The sequence below is a fragment of the Solanum lycopersicum genome, chromosome 6 (genome assembly GCF_036512215.1).
Source record: "Solanum lycopersicum chromosome 6, SLM_r2.1".
Classification (NCBI taxonomy): Eukaryota; Viridiplantae; Streptophyta; class Magnoliopsida; order Solanales; family Solanaceae; genus Solanum; species Solanum lycopersicum.
In genome coordinates, this window is record NC_090805.1 from 24288754 (window position 1) to 24305564 (window position 16811).

A 16811-nucleotide genomic window follows, 5' to 3' on the forward strand; every position below is an offset into this window, starting at 1 on the left:
ACCTCTGAAACTGGAGGTGTTGGTGCAGAAAACACTGGAGGGGCCTGACCCTGATCAGACAACCCACTAAGATAAGCGAGAACCTGATTGATCATCTCTAGGGTAGGTTGGGGTGGCAATTCCTCATTCTGTACTTGTTCAGTTTCCCCTTCCTCACCCTCTCTTACTTCTTCTTCAGTCGGTGGAGGAGTCACCGCCCTAGTATCAGATGGTCTAGGTGCTCGTCCTCTTCCTCTAGAGGACGTCCTCCAACGACCTCTACCACGGCCTCTTGCCACTACTCTTCCTCGAGCTACAGCCCCAGTGGCTGGCTCGGACGCTTCTTGTCTTGCCGGTGGTTGTGTTGGCGCAGTTGTTGCTCTAGTTCTAACCATCTGCGAAATAGAGTGAATATGGTCAGGTACCAATTTGAATCACCTGGATACCAATTGGATCTAAGTAATAGCACGAAAGAAAGAATGAAAGAATGGAATTTTCCTAAAGTCTTATAGCCCCTCAAAGAAAAGTAAAGGCGTCCCCCTACCGTTCCTTAAGACTCTACTAGACTGGTTCTTGTGTGATGAGACCAACGAACCTAATGCTTTGATACCAAGTTTGTCACGGCCCAAAACCGGGCCGCGACTGGCACCCACACTTACCCTCCTATGTGAGCGAACCAACCAATCTAAACCTTAACATTTTAATGTAATATCAACATAAAGTAATGCGGAAGACTTAAACTCATTAATAAAAACCAATAACTATTATTATCCCCAAAATCTGGAAGTCATCATCACAAGAACATCTATCTCAAATTACTAAATCTAAGAGTATCTAAGAAACTAAACATAAATAGAAAGCTAGTCTATGCCGGAACTTCAAGGCATCAAGACATGAAGAAGAAGATCCAGTCCAAGCTAGAAGCATTAGCTCACCCTGATATCCGGAGTAATGAAGACTGGCTAGAGTTATTGTTGAGTCGAAGATGACGGCACGATTGCTGCACTCCACAAATAAACAGAAGAAAACATAAAAGTAGGGGTCAGTACAAAACACGGGTACTGAATAGATATCATCGGCCAACTCAAAATCGGAATCAATATATTTACCAAGTAATATCATAATATCAACTATGATACTCAACATGTAGCAACAACAAGTACTATCTCTTTAACAATTACCGTCAAGTTCACACATGAGGACTCAAGCCTCAATACCATACTCACTTGGGAATTAGATTCATTAGATTGAGTATATTAACATCTTTCAAGATTCATTATCTTTATTTCTCTTGTGTCGGTACGTGACACTCCGCTCCCTCATATTCATTAATCCTCTTGTGTCAGTACGTGACACTCCGCTCCCTCATATTCATTAATCCTCTTGTGTCGGTACGTGACACTCCGATCCCCTACTACTATGTGTCAGAACGTGACACTCCGATCCCCTAAATCTACGTGTCGGTTCGTGACACCCGATCCCCTAAATCTACGAATAGCATGAAAACCATAACCTACCTCCACCGAAGTAATGTGATCAAGCAAGCAATTTCCCAAGCTTTGTTTCTTTTCGTTTCTCCTCTTTCTCGTTCTACTTTCTCCCTCTTTCTCTTGTTCTTTCTATTTTCTTTATTCAAACCCTCTTTCTTTTACCCTAATTAGTATATACTTAAGAATAAAAGAAGGCAATAATAACCCACAAATTAACTTAAGGTTACCTCTTTTAACCCCCAAGTAATTAGACTTATTAGAATTAACCCACTAACATTATAATTAAAGTAGGAATAGTCAAAAACGTCTCTTAAAACGTATAAAGAAATCCGACCCAGACTGGAATTGCGCAACCTGCGACGGCCCATCGTGCCTGCGACGGTCCGTCCTGCAGGTCGTTGCAAGGTCCAGAGAGTGGATTTCCACTGAAGGCTCTGTGACGGTCCGTCACACGTGTGACAGTCCGTCCTGCCATTTTGTTACAAAGTTCAGAGAGTCGATTTTCAGTACGCAATTTCAAATTTTCTAAGTGTTTTGAGACGAGACCCTGCGACGGTCCGTCATGCCCATGACGGTCCGTCGTGGGTTCCGTCGTCTCAGCCTGTTTTTCCCGAAATAAAATCTGCTGCTCAAAACGACTAAACAGGTCGTTACATACACTTTCTACGAAAGTAGATTGTATAAGTAAAGAGTTACAAAATTTGAAAACTAAAAGTCAGCAGCATGACTATAAATATGCGGAGCTATGTCGATCGGAAGACACAAAAATTCCAGAGCTACAAGGAGACGATGGAAACTCCTTAAAACCCATAACAAGGTTTGTTTAAATGCAGCTGCAGCCAGCACATCTACAGCAGGACAATCTACAAGAAAGGAGGAGAATAAGATTAAATATACAAATACAAATTTGAATAAACTATTCTCAAAATCATACACTCCTCAAAATACCCAAAAAGATATATCTGTTACCCCACAAACAAATACTTACAAAGCCAGCCTAGAAGCCTAGAAGCAAACGTACAACTACATCTCCAGGACATATATCGAAAATATATACAAAGTACAAACATTTCTAAACCTAAACCCTAGAGCCAAAGAAACAAAAAACCCAATTGAAGACTATATAACCCAATATTTACAAGGATACAATAAGCTAATTGTACAACCAGGAACCAACCAAAATCTAGTAGTAACCTGCTTCAACTACGGATTATTAAGCACAGTATATACTGTAACAGGAGATGAGATATCCAAGATACCAGAACTATATAAAGCATTTTTACAATATAAGAGGCTAACCAAAGGTACTCTTTTCTATGTAAAATTCTATGCAGCTACGGCAGCGATATTATATGACGAAGTCAAACCTACAATCCAAGTTATAAAGATTTTATTAACAAGGGAAATGATAGTCCCTGAAAAGATAGATATCTAGGAAGAGATACAAAAAGTAGATATTCCAGAATTCTATGCAAACAAAAGGACTATCGGAATAGCTACCATATTAAATGAGATAACAAACAATTATTTAAACAAAAATGCAATATGGACATATTACAATAGAGATCAGATAATTATTTATTCAAACTGCAGAGATATACGAGAAGCAGATATGGAAGATCTAAGAGAATGGATATTGAGCTTGCTAAAGCCAGAACAAATACCTATGAGAAGAGCTATACGAAAGAATTTTATTTCAGCCAATTTGATGACAAGATACTGCAAATTAATAGGACAAAAATATCCTGATCATATATGTTCAAAATGTGAAGGAGAAGACAACTATGTGCAAGACGTCCAACTAGAATAAAAGATGTGAAGAACAAGATATTGGAAAAAAGAAGAAAAGAGACATAAAGATATATGTACAAATTAGGTCATAGTCATTGTCGTCCATTTGGCCAAAGTTAATTTTGTTTTCTTGTAAAAAGTAGTAAAGTCAATAGTGTCAGTATGTCTTATCATAAATAACAAGAGTCAAGTAACTGTATAAATAGCAAGAGTCAAGTTACTATGTAAATAGTAAAGGCCAATTATCTTTTAAAAAAGATGAAAGGTCATTATGTATGTCTATATAAGGGGCATTTGCCTTCATAAATAAAATACACCTCTTCCAAAAATCTATTCCACTACTCTCTTCTCTCTCTTTACGCTTCCACCCCAAAATTGGTCTCTTGTTGATTATAATTGTTTATCATGACTTAATAATGCTCTAGTAAGCATCTTTAGAAGGTTTGCTACAGAAATATTCTTCGAGTAAGTATGCCCAGACTATGCCATCCTAATGTTGAAACCGGTAGGCAAGAAGGCCGTTTAGGGGAGTAAACAAAGTTGAGGCGCTGTTAGGGTAACTAACCAAAGAAGAAAGTTGTAGTAGTGACTAGACAAGATGATTATTAAATCATTATTATTTCATAATAAATAAGTATAATCCATTAAGAGGTTGGAAGAAATAAAAATTTTAGCAAAAGTGAATAAAATGAGCACATATTTGATAGATAATGATGATAATTATAAGATATTACTACTCTATATATTAAAAGATCTGAGTACTGATATAAAAAGAGAAATTTATGATAAATTGGTAACATATGAGATAATAGAAATAACAACCCAAGGTTGGACTGCGTTAACTATACAAAGTATACAGGATGAACATTATTATGACATGTATTATTTATATGATGATTTAGATATTGGAGATTAAATATGACTGAATATTGGCTAAGGCGATATGGTAGAAATTATAGGTTAAAAAAGATTAAATATCCAGATAAATTAAGTAAGCTTTTTAAAATATTATATAAAAAATTATGATGGATAAAAATAAAAATACTAAAATAAAAAGAACCAAGATAGATAAAAAGGTTAGAAAATTATGAAAAAAATTAAAACCTTTATATATGGAATATAAACTATTGCAATTAACTAAAGGAAGTAATAATGAAAAAGATCATTTAATAAATATAATTTCGAACATAGAATACAAATATGTTTGTAATTTGAAAAAACAATATGAACAAAGAAATTTATAAACAACAATTAATAGAAAAAATAACGGAAAAAATAGCTGAAAAAGAACAAGAATTACAACATAGAAAAAGAAGGTTAGAAGAAAATATATTAACAGAACTATGTAATAAATCAATACTAACACAATTAAAAAATATATCTATGTTAAAATTAGAATTAGATTGTCTTGAGTATGAGTTACAACATAATATAATACATAAATTATAATGAATAAAGAAGAATTTGCAGTAGACGAAAAAACATATGAAAATCAAGACGGAATGGTAATAAAAATAATATTTTCAAATCTAGGAAGAAGATATAAAAAAATAGGAAATAATCTATGCTTAATGTTAGAAAAAGAAACAGCAAAATTAGAAGATAGTTTAACAGCTATGATAAGAATAACAAAAGAAAATGAAGAAATAGACAAATCAAAAGAAATTGAAAAAATAAAAATACAAGCAAAACAAGAAGTACAACATTTATAAGAAATAAAAAATACAAGGATAAGTGAATTAGAAAAGGAATTAGCTAGGTTCAAATTATTATATGAAAACAAGCAAAAACAAAAGGAAAAAGATAAATAGCTTGAATTAACTAACATGAAATAAAAGAAATGGAACAAAAATTAAATGAAGATATTGAGCTAAATGAAGTAAATGAAATAGATGAAAATGAAAATGACCAAAAATCAGAAATAAGTGACATAAGTGAGACATATACAGAAATCTTAGAACAGACAAATAAACTAAAAAAATTAGAAATAAACACAGGAGATATGAATAGACCTAGTACGTCAAGAGTAAAAACCCCAGATAATAGTCCCAAAAATAGTCCTAGGTGGACAACACTTTTTTTTTATCTTTTACCCATTTTATCTATTTAACTACCCATTTTTAAATGGGTAATATGGGTATTACTCATTTTTTACCGATTTTTAAATGAGTTGGATACCTAATTCATTTAAAATGGGTATTATGAATGGATACTCATATTATTTACCCATTTTGTCACCCCTATATACTTCCTACTTCATAGTTGGAATTGCCCATGGGAGGAACTAGGAAGCTATAAGGATGTTTCAATCGTAATCATATCATTCAGGTATACAATATGAGACTATCAGATGAAAAACTCGTTGCACCTAACATCCTGGGAAATCGAACTTTGATAAGAATATCGACCTAAAAGAAAAATATCCCAATGTACATGTTATAATTGCGGAAAGATGGGACACATAGCTAAAGACTGTAAATTACCTAAAAATCCAAAAAGAAAACAAATTGCAGAAATAGTTATAGATGATGACAAATACATGCAAATAGAATACATAGACTATGAATTAAGTGAAAACGATAGTATATATGAAGTATCAGATATGGAAAATGAAAATGGAGAAGAAAATCTAGATAATGAAATAGAAGAACAAGAAATATAATGTCTGAAAACGAAATAATATCTAAAGAGAATTATGAAGATGAAGAATAATCACACAAAAAAATTATATTTGATAGTACACTTTTTGAACAAATAAAAGGAAAAGAATTAGATTTAAGTGTTGAAAAAATACTTGACATACCTACACTAAAAAACTGGTTTAAAAGACAGAAAGAAGAATACTATGTAGTTAGTCAAAAAGAACACATCATAGACGGTAAATATACAAGCGGAAAAGCATATATACCTATAGTAAGCAAACGAATAATAAATAAAGAAATACAAAACATAAAAAATAAAGAAGCTATAAAATATGTACATTTAGGAGGAACAGAAATACTAATAAAAGCTTGTTTCAGAGAAGGAATAGATACGCCCATTGAAATATATTTAGAAGATGATAGAATAAAACATCCTATAGAAAAAAGTGTAATAAGTGCAGTTAAAGGAAATTTAATATACCAAAAATTTAAATTTATAATAAGTACTAATTATACAGTAGCATTAACAGATACAAATATAGATAAATTATTAGTATTATATTGGAAAATGTCAGGAATAGAGTTCGCACCAGGAAGTAAGGTATTCACAGCAAGATGTAAAATCTATATATATTAACAACAAAACATAAAATAACAGCAAGAAATAAAATAGATAAAATAAAAATAGAAAATCCGTTTGAAAAAATAATTACTGTAATAGACAATAGTGACTATAACTATGAAGAAATTGACATAGAAGAAGATTTAGAAATCGTAAAAGAAAGATTAAGCACTTCAAGCGACCAAATACATTAACAAGAGCTTACTCATCAAGAATAAGTTCATCTAAAAGAAAATATGAAATATCACAAGATTTAGAAGAAATGACAAAATATCATTATTTTATAACAGGAATAATGGACCAGAGAAGATATAAAATCTTGATAAACACAGGACAAGAAGAAAATCATATAACAAGAGAACTAGTACTAGAAGAAGAAATTATGAAAACAGGACACATATGCCCTGGATTACCTAGTGAAATAGTAAATACAAATGAAGAAACAACAGAAAAAGAAATAATTATAGGAGGAATTTCATTAAAAATACAATTTAAGATATATGAAGGAAATCATAATATCACATTAGGAATAAAATGGTTAGAAAAAGTTAAACCATACAGCATAGAAAATTAACAATTAACAATAACTTGTCAAAATAAGAAAATAATTATAAAAAGAACAAAATGAATAATGAAATTATTTATACTTGCAAAAATTATTGTAGAAGGATACCACAAAAGATATTATACACCTATGATAGATACAGGAGCAAAAGCAAATATATGTAAATATAATTGTTTACCAAAAGATAAATGGGAAAAATTAAAATCACCCATGGTAGTAACAGGATTTTTTAATGAAGGAAGTATGATCAAATATAAAGCAAAAAATATAAAAATACAAATATGGGATAAAATACTAACAATAGAAGAAATGTATAATTTCGAATTTACCACGAAAGATATGTTATTAGGAATGCCATTTTTAGATAAATTTTACCCACATATAATAACAAAAACATATTGGTGGCTTACTACACCATGTGGCCATAAAATAGGAGCAAAAAGAGTAAAAAATAAACAACGAAAACCTATAGAATGGATTAAAGGAAGTGAAAAAATAAATCAAGAAATGGAAAATATAGATGAAAAACAAATATCACATTTAGAAATTATTATATTTACAATAGGTAAAGTTAAAATAAATAATGAACAGCTAGAACAACTATATAATGAAGACCCACTACAAGGATGGGAAAAACATAAAACAAAAGTAAAAATTGAATTTTTACAATATAAGAGAGAGAAGACAGTAGTGGAAGAGATTTTTGAAGAGGTGTGTTTTATTTATGAAGGCAAATGCCCCTTATATAGACATACATAATGACCTTTCATCTTTATTAAAAGATAATTGGCCTTTACTATTTACATAGTAACTTGACTCTTACTATTTACACAGTTACTTGACTCTTACTATTTATGATAAAGACGTACTGAAACTATTGACTTTACGACTTTTTACAAGAAAACAAAATAAACTTTGGCCAAATGGCCGACAATGACTTTAACCTAATTTGTACATATATCTTTATGTCTCTTTTCTTCCCTTTTCCAATATCTTGTTCTTCACATCTTTTATTCTAATTGGACGTCTGACACATAGTTGTCTTCACCTTCACATTTTGAACATATATGGTCAGGATATTTTTGTCCTATTAATTTGCAATATCTTGTCATTAAATTGACTGAAATAAAATTCTTTCGTATAGCTCTTGTCGTAGGTATTTGTTCTGGCTTTAGCAAGCTCAATATCCATTGTCTTAGATCTTCCATATCTGTTTCTCGTATATCTCTACAGTTTGAATAAATAATTGTCTGATCTCTGTTGTAATATGTCCATATTAAATTTTCATTTAAATAATTATTTGTTAACTCGTTTAATATGGTAGCTATTCCGATAGTCCTTTTGTTTGTATAAAATTCTGGAATATCTACTTTTTGTATCTCTTCCTGGATATCTATCTTTTCAGGGATTATCATTTCCTTTGTTAATCCAATCTTTATAACTTGGATTGTAGGTTTGACTTCGTCATATAATATTTCTGCCATAGCTGCATAGAATTTTACATAGAAAAGAGTACCTTTGGTTACTCTCTTATATTGTAAAAATTCTTTATATAGTTCTGTTATCTTGGATATCTCATCTCCTGTCACTGTGTATACTTTGCTTAATAATCCGTAGTTGTAGCAGGTTGCTACTAGATTTGGGTTGGTTCCTGGTTGTGCAATTAGCTTATTGTATCCTTGTAAATATTGGGTTATATAGTCTTCAGTTGGGTTTTTTGTTTCTTTGGCTCTAGGGTTTTGGTTTAGAAATTTTTGTACTTTGAATATATTTTCGATATATGTCCTGGAGTTGTAGTTGTATGTTTGCTTCTGAGATTCTAGGATGGTTTTGTAAGTATTTGTTTGTGGGGTAACAGATATATCTTTTTGGGTATTTTGAGGAGTGTATGGTTTTGAGAATAGTTTATTCAAATTTGTATTTGTATATTTTATCTTCTTCTCCTCCTTTCTTGTAGATTGTCCTGCTGTAGATGTGCTGGCTGTAGCTGCATTTAAACAAACATTGTTATGGGTTTTAAGGAGTTTCCCATCATCTCCTTGTAGCTCTGGAATTTTTGTGTCTTCCGATCGACATAGCTCCGCATATTTATAGTCATGCTGCTGACTTTTAGTTTTCAAATTTTGTAACTCTTTACTCATACTATCTTCTTTCGTAGAAAGTGTAGTAATAGCTTTGAGTATTTCTTCTGTTGTATCTGGTTCAGTTTGTGTTCCTTTTTCTTGATAGGTAATCTGCAACGAGATTTTCATCAGTTTTTATAATTTCAATTGTAAATGTAAAATTTAATATATTCAATACCAATCTCCTTATTTCCTTTGTTGTAACTGAATCATCTTACTTTTTTGTTATCCACCATTTTACTTGTGTGTTATTTGATCTTACAATAAATTTATTGTAAACTATATATGGTTCAAATGCTAACAAACATTTATATAATGCAAATAATTCCTTTCTATTTATTTCCCATTTTGTTTGTGCCTCACTATATGATCCTGAGCAATACCTGCAATGGTGTTCTACCTTTTCTTTATCATATTTATATTTTAGTACTCCTCCATAACTGTGGTCACTTGAATCTGTTTCAATTATATATGTGAATGTTCTACTTTCATCAGGAAAATATAATTTTGGTAATTTTTTGCATAATTTATTAATATTTTTTATGTGTTCTTTGTCTTTGTTGTCAAAATGATATTCAACATGTTTTTTGAGTTTTTTGTATAATGGTTTTAAATGTTCTGCTAATTTTGGTATATATTCCCTTACTTGATTTACTAATCCTAAGAATGAGTAATTTCTTTTTCGTATCTATATTTTCATCAATAGTAATTATTCTTTGTACTATGTGAGTCTGCATTTTTATTCCATTTTTATCTATTTGTATTCCTAGAAATTCTATCTGTGGTTTCATAATTTCTGCTTTACTTTTACTTAAACTTATACCTGAGTGTTTAATTATGTGTATAAATTTTTCTAATAATCTTATATGTTCATCTTGTGTTTTAGAATATAATAATATATTATCTATATATATAACACAATTTTCTAGCTGGTTAAAACAATTATCCATAAAATGTTAATATCTACCTGGTGCATTTTTATATCCAAATGGTAATACATTCCATTCATAGAATCCTTGCGGTACTGTGAATGCTGTTGTCACGACCCAAATCCGGGCCGCGACTGGCACCCACACTTACCCTCCTATGTGAGCGAACCAACCAATCTAATCCTTAACATTTCAATGTAATATCAACATAAAGTAATGCGGAAGACTTAAACTCATTAATAAAATCAATAACTATTATTATTCCCAAAATCTGGAAGTCATCATCACAAGAACATCTATAATCAAATTACTAAACTAAGAGTATTCTAAGAAGCTAAAAATACATAGGAAGCTAGTCCATGCCGGAAGTTCAAGGCATCAAGACTTGAAGAAGAAGATCCAGTCCAAGCTAGAAGCATTAGCTCACCCTGAATTTCCGATGTAGTAAGACTAGCTTGAATTACTGTTGAGTCGAAGATGACGGCACGTTTGCTGCACTCCACAAATAAAAAAGAAGAAAACAATAAAAGTAGGGGTCAGTACAAAACACAGGTACTGAGTAGATATCATCGGCCAACTCAAAATAGAAAACAGTATGTATTAAGCAATACCATAAAATCAACTAATATCCTTAGCATGCAGCATTTACAGTTACCATAACCCTTGGTTACAACACAAAGCACATCAATGAGGACTCACACCTCCTCATCATACTCATTTGGGAATTCAGTTCATTAGATTGGATATATTAACATATTTCAAGATTCATTATCTTTATTCCCCTCGTGTCGGTACGTGACACTCCGCTCCTCAATATACTATCCTGGTGTCGGAACGTGACACTCCGATCCTCATTCTATCCTGGTACCGGAACGTGACACTCCGATCCTCATATACTATCCTGGTACCGGAACGTGGCACCCGATCCATATTCTATCCTAGTGTCGGAACGTGACACCCGATCCATATACTATCCTGGTGTCGGAACGTGACACCCGATCCATATTCTATCCTGGTACCGAAATGTGGCACCCGATCCATATACTATCCTGGTGTCGGAACGTGACACTCCGATCCTCATATACTATCCTGGTACCGGAACGTGGAACCCGATCCATATTCTATCCTGGTGTCTGAACGTGACACCCGATCCATATACTATCCTGGTGTCGGAACGTGACACCCGATCCATATTCTATCCTGGTACCGGAACGTGGCACCCGATCCATATACTATCCTGGTGTCGGAACGTGACACTCCGATCCTCATATACTATCCTGGTACCGGAACGTGGCATCCGATCCCCTAATCTCACTACTTTCATTCATCAAGCCTTCTTTTATACCAAGGCATCATCATTAACAAAGTAGATTAGGGTTTCTTTTCAAGATTTGGGATTCAATAGCTTCATCATGCTTATTTATTCAAAATTACATAATCACATCATTCATGCAAGAATACAATTAAGCCTATAGAAGGGTTTACAATACTACTAACACATATCATTCACTATTAAGAGTTTACTACGAATAGCATGAAAACCATAACCTACCTCCATCGAAGAATTGAAATCAAGCAAGTTAATCCTCAAAGCTTGTTGCTTTCCTCTTCTCTCGATCGGTTCTCTCTCTCCCTTCTTGTTCTTTTTGTTTTCTTATTCAAACCCACTTTCTTTTACCCTAATTAGTATATAATTAAGAATAAAGATGGAAATAATACCCCACGAATTAACTTAAGGGTACCAATTTTACCCCCCAAGAATTTGAGTTATTAATATAAACCCACGAAATATATAATTATAGTAGGAATAGTCCAAAACGCCCTTTTAAAACTTAACCAGAAATCCGACTCCAACTAGGATTATGCAAACTGTGACGGGCCGTCGCGCCTGCGATGGTCTGTCCTGCTGTCCGCCGCATAGTTCAGAAACATGATTTTGGGTGAATGGCCTGTGACGGTCCGTCACACCTGTGACGGTCCGTCCTGCCACTCCGTTACGAAGTTCAGAGAGTCGATTTTCAGTACCCAATTTCATATTTTCTAAGTGTTTTGAAACGAGACCCTGCGACGGTCCGTCGTGCCCTTGACGGTCCGTCGTGGGGTCCATCGCTTCTGCCAGTTTTTCCAGAATTGAAGTCTGTTGCTCAAAACGACTAAACAGGTCGTTACAGATGTTAATTGTTTAGATTCTTCTTCTAGTTTTAGATTGTAAAATCCTGATTTACAGTCAAATTTGCTAAAGTAGTTGTATCCTTGTATCTGTCTTATTTTAAGTATTTTATTAGGTATTGGATAGTTATATGTTTTAGTTTTAGCATTTAAATTTCTGTAGTCAATAACCGTTCTACTTTTACCTCTTTTTTGTTCACTGTGTTTTATTATTATAAATGCTGGGCTTGTATGTTTACTATTTCTTTCTTGTATATAATTTTTTTCTAGTAATTCATTTATATGTATTTTAAATTCTTGTAAATCATTAAAGTTATATTTTAACGGTTTTTGTGTTATTATACTATTTTCATCTATTAGTTCAATTTTTACTTTCGTTTTATGTTTTTCCCATCCTTGTAATGGGTCTTCATTATATAGTTGTTCTAGCTGTTCATTAATTATTTTAACTGTCTATTGCAAATATAATGATTTCTAGTTGTTATATTTGTTTTTCACTTATATTTTTCATCTCCTGGTTTATTTTTTCACTAACTTTAATCCATTCTATAGATTTTCGTTGTTTATTTTTTACTCTTTTTGCTCCTATTTTATGGCCACATGGCGTAGTAAGCCACCAGTGTGTTTTTTTTATTATATGTGGGTAAAATCTATCTAATAATGGCATTCCTAATAACATATCTTTCATGGTAAATTCGAAATTATACATTTCTTCTATTGTTAGTATTTTATCCCATATTTGTATTTTTATATTTTTTGCTTTATATTTGATCATACTTCCTTCATTATTAAATCCTGTTACTACCATAGGTGTTTTTAATTTTTCCCATTTATCTTCTGGTAAGCAATTATATTTACATATATTTGCTTCAACTCCTGTATCTATCTTAGGCGTATAATATCTGTTGTGGTATCCTTCTACAATAATTTTTGCAAGTATAAATATTTTCATTAACCATTTTGTTCTTTTTATAATTATTTTCTTATTTTGACAAGTTATTGTTAATTGTTCATTTTCTATGTTGTATGGTTTAACCTTTTCTAACCATTTTATTCCTAATGTGATATTATGATTTCCTTCATATATCTTAAATTGTATTTTTAATGGAATTCCTCATATAATTATTTCTTTTTCTGTTGTTTCTTCATTTGTATTTACTATTTCACTAGGTAAGCCAGGGCATATGTGTCCTGTTTTCATAATTTCTTCTTCTAGTACTAGTTCTCTTGTTATATGATTTTCTTCTTGTCCTGTGTTTATCAAGATTTTATATTTTCCTTGGTCCATTATTCCTGTTATAAAATAATGATATTTTTTCATTTCTTCTAAATCTTGTGATATTTCATATTTTCGTTTAGATGAACTCATTCTTGATGAGGAAGTTCTAGTCATCATATTTAATGTGTTTGTATTTGGTGTACTTGAGGTACTCAATCTTTCTTTTACTATCTCCAATTCTTCTGCTGTATCCATTTCTTTATAACTATAGTCATTATTATCTATTATCGTAATTATTTTTTCAAAAGGATTTTCTATTTTTATTTTATCTATTTTATTTCTTGCTGTTATATAAGTTTTGTTGTTAATATATATAGATTTTTACATCTTGCTGTGAATACCTTACTTCCTGGTGCTAACTCTATTCCTGACATCTTCCAATATAATACTAATGATTTATCTATATTTGTAGTTAATGCTACTGTATAATTAGCACTTATTATAAATTTAAATTTTTGGTATATTAAATTTCCTTTAACTGCACTTATTACACTTTTTTCTATAGGATGTTTTATTCTATCATCTGCTAAATATATTTCAATGGGTGTATCTATTCCTTCTCTGAAACAAGCTTTTATTAGTATTTCTGTTCCTCCTAAATGTACATATTTTATAGCTTCTTTATTTTTTATTTTTTGTATTTCTTTATTTATTATTCGTTTGCTTATTATAGGTATATATGCTTTTCCGCTGGTATATTTACCGTCTATGATGTGTTCTTTTTGACTAACTACATAGTATTCTTCTTTCTGTCTTTTAAACCAGTTTTTTTGTATAGGTATGTCAAGTATTTTTTCAACACTTAAATTTAATTGTTTTCCTTTTATTTGGTCAAAAAGTGTATTATCAAATATAATTTTTTGGTGTGATGATTCTTCATCTTCATAATTCTCTTTTGATATTATTTCGTTTTCAGACATTATATTTCTTTTTCTTCTATTTCATTATCTAGATTTTCTTCTCCACTTTCAGTTTCTATATCTGATACTTCATATATACTATCGTTTTCACTTAATTCATAGTCTATGTATTCTATTTGCATATATTCGTCATCATCTATAACTATTTGTGCAATTTGTTTTCTTTTTGGATTTTTAGGTAATTTACAGTCTTTAGCTATGTGTCCTATCTTTCCGCAATTATAACATGTACATTGGGATATTTTCCTTTTAGGTCTATATGGTCTTTTGATTTTATAGTTTTTTACATAATACCTTCGTCTTGGTTGTTTATATTTATACTTAGTTTTATTTTTTCAATAATTATTATATCTTTTGGATTTTTATTTTTTATTTGTACACCCAAACTGTGGTGCCATTTTATTTTTACAACATGACAAATTTTCATGTAGTACTTGTTTCATTTTTAATTTTTCTTTTTGGTTCTCACATAATTGTGTAAACCATTGAGATAGAATTTTTATTCTAGCTCCTAAAGTATCTACCATTCCTTCAGTATTCCAATCCTTTATTATTTTTGTACTAAATGGTTCTGGTAATTTTGTAAAATATTGTTTTCTTATTTCTTTTGTTTCGTCTAAATTGTATTTAGATTTGTAATAATATTCTTTGAATGCACAAGTATATTCTTCTATATAACACATTTTACATATAGCCAATATTGTCATAAGTTGTCTATTTATTATTTTTTCTCTATTTTGTTCTCTTATATCCGTGGTCATACCTCCAAATTCATTTCTTATTGCTGATTCATATTTGTCTAGTATATCTATATTTGTTGCTGATGGGGATCCATCCATTTTCTTATCATTCCTAAGTCCTTCTAAACTTTCTGGGTGTAGATTTTCTATCCATAATTTTGTTGTTCCTACGAATGTTCTTTCTATGTATCTCATTGTTTTTGTTGTTTCTATTTTGTTATCTATTAACTGTTTAGATATATTTCCTTTCCATAGTAATATTGCTTTATTTATATCTGTGACACAATCTAAATCTAATAAATTATATTGTTCACTTATTTGTTTCGGTATCCTATTTTTATTTAATCTACTGTTCCATATTGCATTATTTCTATCTGATTGTTGATAACTTTCTGTATAATAAGTTGGTGGTGTCCACCTAGGACTACTTCTAGGACTATTTCTGGGACTATTATCTGGGGGTTTTACTCTTGACGTACTGGTCTATTCATATCTCCTGTGTTTATTTCTAATTTATTTAGTTTATTTGTCTGTTCTAAGATTTTTGTATATGTCTCACTTATGTCACTTATTTCTGATTTTTGGTCATTTTCATTTTCATCTATTTCATTTACTTCATTTATCTTAATATCTTCATTTAATTTTTGTTCCATTTCTTTTATTTCATTTATTAATTCAATGTAACGACCTGTTTAGTCGTTTTGAGCAGCAGACTTCGATTCTGGAAAAATTGGCTAAGACAACGGGCCCCATGATGAACCGTCATAGGCACGACGGACCGTCGCAGGGTCTCGTTTCAAAACACTTAGAAAATCTGAAAAATGGGCACTGAAATCGACTCTCTGAACTTCGTAACGGAATGGCAGGATGGACCATCACAGGTGTAACGGACCGTCATAGACCCTTCAAAGAAATTGAGTCTCTAAAGTCTGTGATGGAGCAGCAGGACGGACCATCGCAGGTGTGATGGGCCGTCACAGACTGCGTAATCCCAGTCTGGGTCGGATTTCTTTATACGTTTTAAGGGACGTTTTTGACTATTCCTGCTTTAATTATAAAGTTAGTGGGTTAATGTTAATAAGTCTAATTCCTTGGGGGTTAAAAGAGGTAATCTTAAGTTAATTAGTGGGTTATTATTGCCATCTTTTATTCTCAATTATATACTAATTAGGGTAAAAGAAAGAGGGTTTGAATAAAGAAAATAGAAAGAACAAAGAGAGAGAGAGAGGATTGATCGAGAGAGGAGAAACAAAGAGGAAAACACAAAGCTTTGGGAATTTGCTTCCTTGATCACTAATCTTTGGTGGAGGTAGATTATGGTTTTCATGCTATTCGTATTAAAACTCTTAATAGCGAATGATATGTATTGATAGTATTATAAACCCTGCTATGTGCTTAATTGTATGTTTGCAGGAACGTGATTATATAATTTTGAATATATTAAACATGATGAAGTTATTGAATCCCAAATCTTGATAAAAACCTAATCTCTTTTTAATGATGATGCCTTGATAAGGGATAAGGCATGATGAACTAAAGTAATGAGATTGATGATGCCTTAG